Raw genomic sequence first — 12,696 nt, 5'->3', positions numbered from 1 at the left:
TTTTGTATTATGCTAATTTGATTTACACTGGGGTGCGGCAGGAGCATGGCCAGATTGTTTTGGGGGAGGATAGGCCGAGAAGAATTTGGATATGCATTTTTTCCACCTATTTATTACATTTATTTTGTGATGTGCACCGTATGTTATTTTGCAATACAATCGTTTTATACTAGTGCATAGTACTTGGAGCAACCTAGTTACATATACAAATAATGACCTATCTCAGCATATTAAAATAAGACAGTAACTTTAGACCAGTTGCCAACTTGTCAACAACATAAAACTCATCTTCAGGCGCACTTTAATCTCGATGGGCAAACAAGCATATATTTGATGTTACAATTTATACCACGGCGGGCAGTAGTACTATAAGGTACCTTAGCTTTAGTAGACGTATCATAAGGCGTGACCTACATCACAAGGCGCAGACGGCGAGGCTTTGAGTTGAATATGGTGATGATTTCATCATAATCCAATTTATCTGTCAGTTCATGCTCAAAAGACAGCAAAATGAAGTGGTTCAGCCAGGCGCTTGTCATTGATGTGCGAAGACGTTTTTTTATCCTAGTTGTTGTTGAGAAAAGTCTCTCCACACTGCATTATGTCATTGGAAGTGTGACAATGATCCTTAACAGAGAGTTTATATTAGGGAAAATATCACCAGGGCAGCTGTCAAGTGCACCCATTTTGGAGGAAAAGTCACTCTTTCCCATGTTCATTTTGCGACTCAACTGCTGAATGAAAACAGTGAATTCAGAATCCTCAATTGATATTGCATAATGATCGCATGTGGTATTCAGCTGCTCTTTAAGGCCTCAGGTTTGTGATTCTTTGGAAAAGGATGCTGCCGCTTGCATGATCCCATATGTGTCTTCTTGAAATCTTGAGTTTAACTCAGTAATCTGTCTGTCTAGAATATTGTTCCAAAGTTGCTCCAGGTCACTGTCACTCTTGATGCTGGATGTTTTCCCAAATTAAGTTGTGACCACACTGTCTGACAATTTTACAGGCAGTTTTCGCTGCCGTGATGCGCTCACATCCCAATATCTAATATCATGCTTAATCATCATTTCTTCATTTAGCTTGAGAACTTAACCAACGTCTCTGAACGTAGAAAAGCTGCTTTTGAGGATTTCAATTAAACCAATACAGTCCGTCACAGATAATGTAGAGCTTTGTAATCCCTTCGTAGCAACATCACTAGTGTCAAACAATTTACTAAACGTGACTAACAGGAACAAAAACGTCTTGTTCTGGATTTGTTTTAAGAGGGCATCGGCTTCTAATTTGGTTTGTCCACAAGCCTCTGAAAAATCTGCAAGAACCTCTAAAATGACATCTAGCAATAACAGCACTACTCACAGGCCCTGATTTTGAACTCCACCGTTCATCCGTGGATCTTTCTAGCTCGATATATGGTCTATCAGGATGCAACTCTTTCTGTACTTCTATGAATGGAGCATGTCTGTGGGATCCACTCATGAATGTGTGTAGCTGGTTTACTATGTCAAAAAAAGTACTGACATGTCCCGACACTTTTGCCGCGGTTTACAGAACCAAATTCAAACGGTGGGAGTTGCAATGCACATATACCACTTGCTTAAATGTTTGCTTTAGTAGGACAGGTACCCCTCCTCTGTTCCCTGACATGACTGAAGCGCCATCGAAACAAAAACCCACAGAGTGGGATCCAACTCCAGGGGTTGCAACACTTTTCCAAGAAATTCCTTGTGCAGACAAATCAGCGGTTTCCATAAACCCAACAGCTCTTTCTTTAATCATTCCAGCATGAATGTATCGGAGCAATAAGTTCTCGTTTAGATTGATCTTTATATTAATCTGCTAGTGTGGCAAAATACGTGGAAGGCGCAGAATGAACTTAATCTTTTATCCTGCACAGTAACAATGATGCTGCACACTCCAGCAACTCGTTCTGAATTTCGGGGCTCATAAGCGTGGCATTGCGAGGTTGCTCATTAATTAAGGATCGGCATCCCGTCAACGGGACAGTTGTAAATCATGCAGCGCGTTGTGTCAAGATCGCAGATTTTAGAGAAACAACAAATGTCGGTACATATAAGTGTCTTATATTGGCTGAAAGCTTAAATTCTTGTTAATATAACTGCACTGTCCAATTTACAGTAGCTATTACTGCGAAAAAATGTCATGCCATTGTTTGAGGAGAGCTCCTAACAACAAAACACTTTTTTCACCGCGATAGGTTTGATAAATTCACCTCTGAAGGTGAAATGTGTACTTACATTCTGAAATCCTGCTCTGATTCATCATCCAAGGGGTCCCAGAGATAACATGAAATGTCATTTTGTTAGATAAAATCATTTTTCATATGCTAAAAAGGTCCCTATAGCATGCACGATCGATTTTGTATTTCACTCGTTCAATTTGCAAAGAAAGGAATCTGTGAAAATTTCACCCTAAACGTTGTTTCAATGAGTCAAATCACGTTCGTATCTATTCCTCAGAGATCCTAGAAGGTAACAAGACTTTACTCTTTCATTAGGGGTGTAGTATATCCTATAGGACACCATATTTGTTCAGAGAGCAACGCCTTCATAGCACGCCGATGACGCGGGCGGCCATCACTTGAATGACTGTATCTTTGTCAAATAAGCATCAATCAGGGTCAAACAAAGCTAGCTAGATAGCCAATGAGCTGAGTTTTACGGGAGTATCCGGAAACCATGTATACATCGTTAAATGTAGCTACTAACCTTGTACGACAGCATGCCGTTTCATTTTGGACAAAAATTATAAGGATATTCAGAGTTATGAAGTTATGAAAAGTGGTTGGTTTGCGAATGTTGAACTTATAATATGGCTACCAATACTTGGAAAGCTAAATCAAAGTCAAAGTATACAGATTGGACGATATTCTTACAGAAAAATGGAATATGAATGCGAATGTTTGGGAACTTTACACTAGAAGTCTTGTAGTTCAGTCATACTTCGAGTTATTCATCTTTCTCTTGCATTTCAAAGATGGTGGTAGAAAAAGACTGGTTGGTTTTTTCTTTGTATTTTCTTCTACCAGATCTATTGTGTTATATTCTCCTACATTCAATTCACATTTCCACAAACTTCAAAGTGTTTCCTTTCAAATGGTACCAAGAATATGCATATCCTTGCTTCAGGGACTGAGCTACAGGCAGTTAGATTTGGGTATGTCATTTAGGTGAAAATTGAAAAAAAGAGGGCTATCCCTAAGAAGTTTTAAGCCTGTTTTGTATATCTGAGTCATACTTTGAGAAGAAATTGAAGATTTCTAAAAAGTTACCTTTGTTGATTGCCTCTTGGGTTTCTCTATGCCCTCTGAGTAGAATATCCTGCTTTGCACACATGTGCACGGTTTCTTTCTATAAAATCCATGTTTGCATCACCGTGTATTTGGTTCAACACAGTCCTACGACTTCTAGGCCCATGGGTCGCCTTGTAGGATTCACATTTTGCAAGAGCACTAGCATGTAATTTGCTATTCTCGTGTTTGCAGCAAGCATTTCTTGTGACTTTCCAGTTTTTAAATCCATCTCGTATAAATCTGAATTCGACATTTGCCCCAGAAAAGTGCATACAAAACTTACAATAAATTGCATCTTTTGCTTTACTATACTCAATCCACACGAACTGGTCATACCACCTTGAAGAGAAGCAGAGTAATTTGCCATTGATCATACTTGAAGGGAACTTTGCTAGCTTTGATTGACAGGCTGGTTCATCAATGGCAGACAAATCTGTCAGTGGACCTACTGCAGGTTTACCCCCGCCCGCAGCATCAAGAACGAGAGGAGGCTGTGGGGTAGGCAAGCATGCCTGGCTCAACGTGGCATTGGCGGTTGTGATGGTGATTGCGGTTGTTTCTATCCTGGCACAACCTGTCAATGTCTCATTCTGGAAGCTATCGGTAGATTGATCCAAATAATTTTTTGGCACACACTCCTTTTCCTCCAGATGTCTTTTTTTTATTTTTTAAACCTAGCGATCGACATTTGGTTTGCCATTGCTATAACTACTAAATTACCTTAGCTGGTGAGTCAATTAGAGTAAGCTAGCATGGTAGAATTTGCTAGCTTATGCACTACAAAGTTTAGTCACGTGACGTTGTTCAGGTAAACCACCGTATGATTTAAAAAAATATATAACCAATAGTCGGAAGCCAACTTGATTGTCGTGGACTATTTCTTTGTTACATTATATTAAAATTACCTATAGAAAATAAATCTCACATGTGTTTCTTTCAAAAATGTAATAAAATAAATAAAAATAAAAATGTATATTGATCATTTCTGGAACTTTTTTGGAGGTAGGCTACATCGCTGGGGTGTGGACATCGACCTTAGGGGGTTAATTAATATAGAAATCAATATGTATACAGTTTGTATTGAGAATGTAGGAGAAACCAACCTACGGACAAGAATGTAGAAATAATGATGTTGAGAGAAACGTCAACCAGGAATGTATCTACCTTGGATGAAAAATAGATTCCTGCCAATGCTCGTGTCTCAGATGCCAGTCTACATGTGAGATGTCATGTAAAGAGGGCCTCATTGAACTGTGGATCAGATCTGGCCTGGTGACAGGCCAGGGGCCTGGGTAGATGCTACACCTCTCTTGCTGTCTGGTTTATCAATCTCTGACAGCCCACAGCTCTCTGATGGCACCTGCCGTCACAGGAGCATGCATCATACACTTGTCAAACCACCTCTCCCTTCCCTCCACCCCCGTTCCTCTGTACCAGTCAGCCAGCAACACAGTCTCACCACACCGTTTTCATTATGGTGACAAATCCTGCTTAATCTGGCATCCATCTGTGAGGCACGGGGTGTCGTGTTGAGTGACTCAAGTCCCTCATCATCTGCGTTTCACAGATGGATCTCTGTGCATGTAGGGTCTCCAGGGGGCTGTCTGGTGGCCTGGTGGCCTGGATCCTGGCCTGGGCAGGGTGGAGGACAAAGCCACATGGCCTGAGCCCCAGGGCCAGAAAGGCCATCTCCTCCATAATAGAGTGAGGTTAATGAGCGGGGCTCGCCATTCAGCTTGGTCCATTAACCTGGGAGCTCACCCCACACAGCTTCATTTCAGCAGGGCTAGCTGAATTTCCATTACTGATCCATTCTCTGTGTATGCATATCCCCTTTCTTCTTCCCTTTCCCACCATAGTTCTTCCCTGTTCATATGATGGGATTAACTAGAACGACTCCAATCCGAGACCCGACTTTGAACTCAATGATGCTGTCTTGTTTCACTGTTTATTCCCTTAAGGGATAAAGCTGGCGTGGTTACAGTACATAGTTAGCACAGTCTCTCATCCAAATGGATATGATGACAAAGTAATGACAAATAATGCTGTAGCCCTTTCATTAGTTTTCTATCCCACCCTAATTAAGCTGCCTCAGTTAATGCTCCTGAGTGGAGCAGCGGTCTAAGGTACTGCATCTCAGTGCTAGAGGTGTCACTACAGACACCCTGGTTTGAATCCAGGCTGTATCACAACCATCTGTGATTGGGGGTCCCATAGGGAGGTGCACAATTGGCCCAGCGTCGTCTGGGTTTGGCTGGTGTAGGCCGCCATTGTAAATAATAATTTGTTCTTAACTGACTTGGCTAGCTAAGTAAAGGTTCAATAAAAAAATGCCTCAGGATACTGATAGAGCATGTAATATATATGCTGGGCTGAAAAGTGTACATTGCTCACAGTATGGAGGATAGCTCAAATTAGGGACCTCACACATATTAACCTGACAGTACAGCTGTGCCAAGGATTCTGGGCAAGGGTGTTCACTTCAACGACACGGTTGACCATTTTTGTAATGAATATAGCGTAATCAATTTTCTACACTGGGCTACTGTAGATACCAGTTAGTCTTCCAGATAGCGGTGCTATCCCACAATAATATTTGATGCAAAGCCATTAAGATGGCTTATTGTCAAGCTTGTTTTCCCCCTGATAATCGAATCAACCTGGAACAATTGACCTTGACAGACCAGAAATCCTTTCACAGCTCTCTCTGCCTCATTCCCATGGTGCAACAGGACATTACAAAGCTGTTTCATTATTGGCCTTTTCATTGCTCCCAGGGCCATTAACAATCAACAATCCCTTTTTCTCTCAATATTATTGCTGATCTGCTCTTTATGGTCAAAAACAGGATAATTGAAGGCCGTATAGCACAGATTTCTCACTGTAATAAAGTACATAACACAACGTATGTGTGTTGGATGGTAATCACTAATGGGAATGCAATGGGCTGTATCTAACCACGCTTGCCCTCATTTATTTCAAAATGCCGAACGGTTCATCACTTCAACAGACAAAAATAGATTTTTTTCAGACTCAGGGCACAAGATCCATGCCTTAAGACATTGATAGATACATTGACAGTCTCATGTTATGGCTGTGAAAGAGAGAGGAGAAAATGCAGGTAGAGTGCTGCTGCAGAAACTGCAGAGAGAGGTGGTTCCAAGGACGGATAACAACTCTCCTGTGTACTGTACCTAATCATCTGCAATGCTTCATTGGACAACAGCTGTATCACATAGAAATAAGACTATAAGTAATATGTTGACCTGCGTTATTAAGCTGAGTCGTGGTCTTCATCCTTGGAACTGTAGGCAAGAGTGTCTGTTGGCCATATGAAGAGCATAAAACCCCTCAAGTAGGTCAAATTATGATTCATAATAATGTCTTTATCTTGTTTCCATGGAAATGTGTGAAGGATGTCAGCTTTGCCTGGTGTGTCTAGTATTAATTGAAGAGGGACGTCGTCAACGCGACCGGTTTAATAACTCTGCGCACTGTACCCAGATTATATCTGTGTTTCTGTGTTTCTGTCCTTCAAAAATACCAAAACATCTTCATGGATAGAACATAGATCTTTGTGAGTAGGTAACAAAATATGAAGTTCTTTCTATGTGCAGTATGAAAGAGAAACTCTCTCTATCTTACTGTAAATATGCCCTTTCTCTACTGTAAAACAGCTGTGCGAAGGCATTGGATCGCATCAAATGTTGAAGCCAACACAAGGGTTGAATCCCAAAGAGGACTTAAGGATTCCGGAACACTACTGAAAGTATTTAATGTAAAACCACCTGAAGCCCTCCCATAACTCACGGCTACTGTTGATGACAACATGCTTACACACATCCCCCTCGATGACTTCCAGCTCAGCTCTTATCGGTCATAGTTTTTTCTCCCCCAGTCATCTTAAATCTCCTCCATGTTTCACGGCACATCATTGCTGACATGTGGAAAGATTCCCCAGTGACATAAGAGTGATTGGGCGTCCACGGCAGCGTAATTCTGATTCCCAGGAATAGAGAGAGCTGTTTTAAGGATGTTAAGCATTAAATAGTTCTCTTTTTTCATGGGATTATCTGAGAGGGAGGAGTGAGTATTCAGACAGAGCTAACTGGCACTGAGAGATCTGCTCCTATCCAAGTGGAACACTTCTCTAGGCATGCAAAATATGCAGGCTTGAGTCACATAATCCCTTTCAATATCAGTTAGAATGTCAATACACTGACATGAGTGGACAAGATGTCTGAGCAGGCTTACTGTTAAAGGACTGGCACTACATAACATCATTGTATTGCCGTTATTTGTACAGGTTACTATTGCTAGATAGTGCAGTTATGTAAATGCTCTGGTGACTGTACACTGAGTCATTGTGACAACAACCCACATTTAAAACGAAGTTGAATGCAGTTGCTCACCGATGGCATTTGGTAAAGAGAATTTTCTTGCCCTTTTCTTATATTTTCCCCGTACACACGGACATTGTTTGTGCAAGGCCTGCAGATATCGAGGCAAATAATTGGATATACAACTCTCAGACCCAAGTGCATCTCAGAGGCTAAACAAACAATTGTGCTCTTTCCACATCTGGGTCTTGCTTCAAATGAGGCCATCACTGGAGAATCCTGTGGTATTTCTAGCACAGAGTTTTGGGTGGCATAGCACTATCAACATGACTGAGCAAGGCTGCCTGAGCCCAGCTAACTATGACAGTTCTGGAAAGCTGAGGGAAGTATTGCTCTTTGAAATAAATGGGTTTACCCAAGCGTTCAGTTTACACTTTAGTGTATGAATTAGCTATTACATACCAAATGTTTTCTATTCCATTTTCTTCATGCAGAAGATGCAAATGTATATCAAATCATACAAAGTAAAATCAACAAAAGTTGAGTTTGACAGAATCCTTTATAGTGTACAGAGAGAAATGAAACCCATGTACAGGATTTGTGTCTGTGTTGTTTACCCCACAACAACAGTGTGTCAGACGGTGGGTAACACATTCACTCGCTGGGGATTTTTTTAACTGAGCCTTTCTCTAAAGCTTTTGGCCTGACTGCAATCTGTAAAATACCCTGCTCCTTCTACGTTAATCCTGAGAGTTGTGAGGCTTGAGATCATAGAACCAACATTGTGATGATGAGTATGACCCGGACCCTGATATGAGGTCCTTCATGCCTTCAAAGTCCTCACCCAGGCACTTCAACACAATCAATACAGCCCTCCCAGGGTTGGCTGGCAGCTCCAGACCAGAATCCATTAATGCTCTCACGCAATTGTTAACCTTTGCATTAAGGAGTAACATTAACTTTGTTATGACATGGATATCATCTGGTACATTACAGTAAGAAGGGAAAGACAGAGAGGGAGAGTAATACAGAGAGGGATAGTAATACAAAGAGAGAGAGAGAGATAGAGAGAGAGAGAGAGAGAGAGAGAGAGAGAGAGAGAGAGAGAGAGAGGGGGAGAGAGAGAGAGATGAAGGGTTGAAGAGAGAGAGAGAAAGAGAGAGATGAACAGAGAGATGAGAGATGAGAGAGAGAGATGAGAGAGATGAGAGAGAGATGAGAGAGAGAGATGAGAGAGAGGGAGTGAGAGAGACAGAGATACTATCATGCTGGGAGTAGGCCTACAGAAGTGGATAGTAGCCAGAAGCGCTGTGTTAAAAGAGTCCATCCATCCTACATGGACACCCTCCTCTCATACCTACTGATTATTTATGTGGAGCCTGTTAAAGTGCTGAGCATGGCTGAGCGTATAAATTGGACAGTGATCATCATCAGAATCACAGGCTCACATGGGAAGCAAATGGGAGGGAGAGGAGGGGAGAAAGCCTATTACCAGAGCGTCAGATCATCAGCTCCAGACTTGATCTACTCTGACTCATCAACAACTGCGGAAAACTTTGATCTCCCTCTCTCACACATATGTGGTCTGCATGTAGGCCTAGGATCTTGCCCCAGCAACCTCTGTGTCTACTGGTGCACAACGTTGTGAAATAATTATTATTCATATGAGCTGACCGAGTGCCTCATCTAATTCCATATTTGACTTGGTTCACTGACTGATGTATATGTGGGAGATGATTTGGGTCAAGTCTGACTTGCAAATACATTTAATTTGTTAGGCAACTTTTTCTAAATAGCCGCATAATCTGACAAATTATTGGAGCATACCTGATTTGATCATATTCTTCAAGGCAATATTTGTTATTGCTCAGTGGTACTAACTAGGGTCATCATTCTCTTAACAATGCCTTGACTCTCTAATAACACTCTGATGAGGAATCAAAAGGGATAATTTCATCAAATTCCATGGTAGAGGGCAACTCTACTTTCTAACTTTCTAACTCTGAAGATTCTGAACTCATGCATATTTGAGTTGTTCTCTCTGGTGACCGATCTCAGTGGATGCTCTACGTTGCCGTCTTTCTCTGGAGGTCATATTGGCCACCCCTGAAGGTATGGGCCTGGTCAGAGTGCCAACTGTGGAGAGGCCTGCTAGGAGAGCCATATGTTATCAGTTAAATCACAGTCAATGGAGGCTGTTACTGCCAAAGTCCTGACTGGTATCTAATGAAAACCATGTTATGCTCCGCTGCCTCTCTTTTTAAACCAGTGATGTGAAGGAAATAGGAAACGACAGAGGTAATACTGCATTCCAACCTCACAGTTTAGAATGCAGCGCATTAAATACAAATTGGGCAGTATATGGCCGCCTCTCCATTTTCAGTTTATGAAAATGAATACCTCACAGTCCATAACGATCCACATCAAGGGAGAGAGGAGGTGTGTACAATCAGTAGTTTCTGTATTATTATCAATAGGCTGGTCTGGACTCCTCCCATCCTTCCCTATCTTACTGGTTCAGGCCAGGGCATCACAGATCAAATATGCTATTTTCATTACAGAAGGCTTTAAGTTGGAGGCGTGGGCCCTGGCCTCTTAATGTTTGTGTTAGCCTTGTGGCAAGTGAGGCTGACTGACTCATAGAGGAGATACTGTATATGCTGTTTGCCCAGGTTTTCACACAGGGGTTTGAGACGGATGGCAGAGAAATGTACGGTCTACTGTAACACGTTATCTCTCTTCAGTAAACATTCTCAAAGGTGTTTGAACAAGGATGTGATCACTTCAGTTTTTACAAAATGGGGAAATGGGATCTCAAGAAAGGAAATTGAAATATCTTTATTGGGATACAGTCAGTTTAATTTAATATTCTCATACAGTACCTGCAATTACCAAAGAGGAATGTCCTCTGCAACGTCCGTTTCCTTCAATAATTGGACAAAAAGCAAAGCTTTTACAAAGCATCCGATTTAATAGCACTATAGTCTGAGTCCTTGGCGCGGCACCAAACAAAGCTACATATCTGTCTGCCTGAGGGACTGCATTAGTTGCATGTGATGGCAGAGGACCCAGACTGGGCACATCTGTAGGAGGAGAGGGAAACAGAACACCATCCTGACACAGCTATGATTTACTTATCTAATGAGTCAACAGCCTTCTACGCCAGCACCTGAAATTACATCGTTTTGAAGCGCTGCATGATTCTGAACATATCTGATGTTTTCAACCATTTCATTTATACTCTTAAAGATGCAAAGAAAATCAATAGATTCCTTAACTGTTGGATGGCTCAGAGAACATTAACAGCGGTTTGACATTTCTGTGAAGTGTGGCATGCATGCATGAAATTGTACTTCACACCCCTGTCCTAGGTCAGGGTAATGCTAGCCAATCAGCATCTATAAAATGTTCCTTTTCCAACAAAGGAATTGCCAAATCATGCTGTATTTGGACAAATCCCCCAAATGTTAGCTTACATGCTGATTTTATGTAATGGAATTACACACACATACTGTCAAGAACTGTAACGACCTGGGTGTAGGGGGGTGCGAAGTCAGACGCAGGAACAGCAGAGCTTCAATATGTTGAGTCTTTAATGCCCAACTGGCAAACAAAATGTCCAACACGGACGTACTGGGTGTCATACACAACGGTCCAACGACACGAGACACAAACCCAGTCCACAATAACAATACTCACTCCCGAAATCCCAAAAGCTACAATATAACAATCCCGCACAAAGAAGCCTACAGGCTGGCTAGCTAATAAAGCCACACTAATTAACAACTAACTGACCACAGGTGATACAAATAAACACATAAGGAGGGGGAGGAAAAAGAGTCAGTGGCAGCTAGTAGGCCGGTGACGACGACCGCCGAGCGCCACCCGAACGGGAAGGAGAGCCTGCCTCGGTTGAGGTCGTGACAAGAACTGAATCGATATGAAACGGAAATTAATGTCATCCCAAAATAAAACCAAAGCCCTAAAAAGTGCAAAAAGGTTGTTTTCAGTCTGAAAAGTTCAGTTTAGAAAAAGAGAGGAGATTGTGCTCTTGCATAGATACAAGGGTTTTTTAAAGGACAATCGAAGGGCCACATCAATGTCACTGGTCATACTGAGTGATTAACTCAGTATGCTTAGAGTTTGTCAGTCAGAGGTTTGCTGTGTAAGCATGTCTGCAGTGGACACAGAATATGTATTATTATGGCAGGTACCAATAAGGGACCACGGTGGAGATCATAATCAAGATGGCTGCTGCGGCAATTACATTTGACAGAGGAGAATTGGAGCAATGCCTTTGTTATCACTATCTCTGTAAAAGCGGATAGGGAAAATAGTCTTCCTTTCTTCATCTCACGAACCTTCAATTAACGATCTTTGAGAGCTGCCTTGATCCATCTCAGCCAGCTTGGTGGGAGGGAGAAAGGAGATGAGTGACATGTGATTCCTCTTCCTTTATTGACAGCGTGACCGTGCATATCTAAAAAAGTTAAACATGGGTCTTTACAGAGACTAAATTGATACTTTAAGAGCAGTCTGAGGTGTTCACTACATACTGTATATCTATCACTTTGGTTATTCAGCAGTTATTCTTATGTATTGTCATGTTGTAGTTCCTCAGAGATTCACTGTGCAGACTGTTCTGTACAGATGGTTAATTATCGAATTGGAAAGAGAGACACCAAGGCTAGCTCTTGGTGGCCATGTATTATGATTCAGACGCACTTCTTTGTATCGCTGAAAGTTGGTTAGTAACATCACTCAAGTGGAATAACATTTTTAAAACAAGAACAAATGTCAAATAATTTTGTGCTGAGCCCTGTTTGATGGCATTAAAGATTGAACTATAAATTGAACCCTGTTTATGATTGTGACAGCAATACAAGTGGCGGGTTATTCTCCAAATGTTATTTGTGCCATCACATTAAAGTGTGACTGTTTGTTTTCTCTGCAGCCTGCTTTGAAGTCATCATTGAGAGAGGCATTTCAGAAGACTACAAATACTGGTGAGTGCCACCTTTTAAAATTGAAGCCAATTTA

General features: G+C 41.6%; 1 protein-coding gene across 3 annotated transcripts in view; it reads left to right on the top strand.

Annotated features, from left to right (window-relative positions):
• LOC129822180 (leucine-rich repeat and fibronectin type III domain-containing protein 1-like) overlaps positions 1-12,696 on the top strand; it is a 122,777-nt gene that overhangs the window by 57,863 nt on the left and 52,218 nt on the right. For all 3 annotated transcript variants that reach the window (XM_055880238.1, XM_055880237.1, XM_055880236.1), the window contains exon 2: positions 12,611-12,662. The gene's annotated coding sequence lies outside the window, so the exon portion shown is untranslated. The remainder of the gene's footprint in view (positions 1-12,610; positions 12,663-12,696) is intronic.

Source organism: Salvelinus fontinalis, chromosome 24 (genome assembly GCF_029448725.1).
Source record: "Salvelinus fontinalis isolate EN_2023a chromosome 24, ASM2944872v1, whole genome shotgun sequence".
Lineage (NCBI taxonomy): Eukaryota > Metazoa > Chordata > Actinopteri > Salmoniformes > Salmonidae > Salvelinus > Salvelinus fontinalis.
This window is presented reverse-complemented; position numbering and strand designations above follow the sequence as displayed.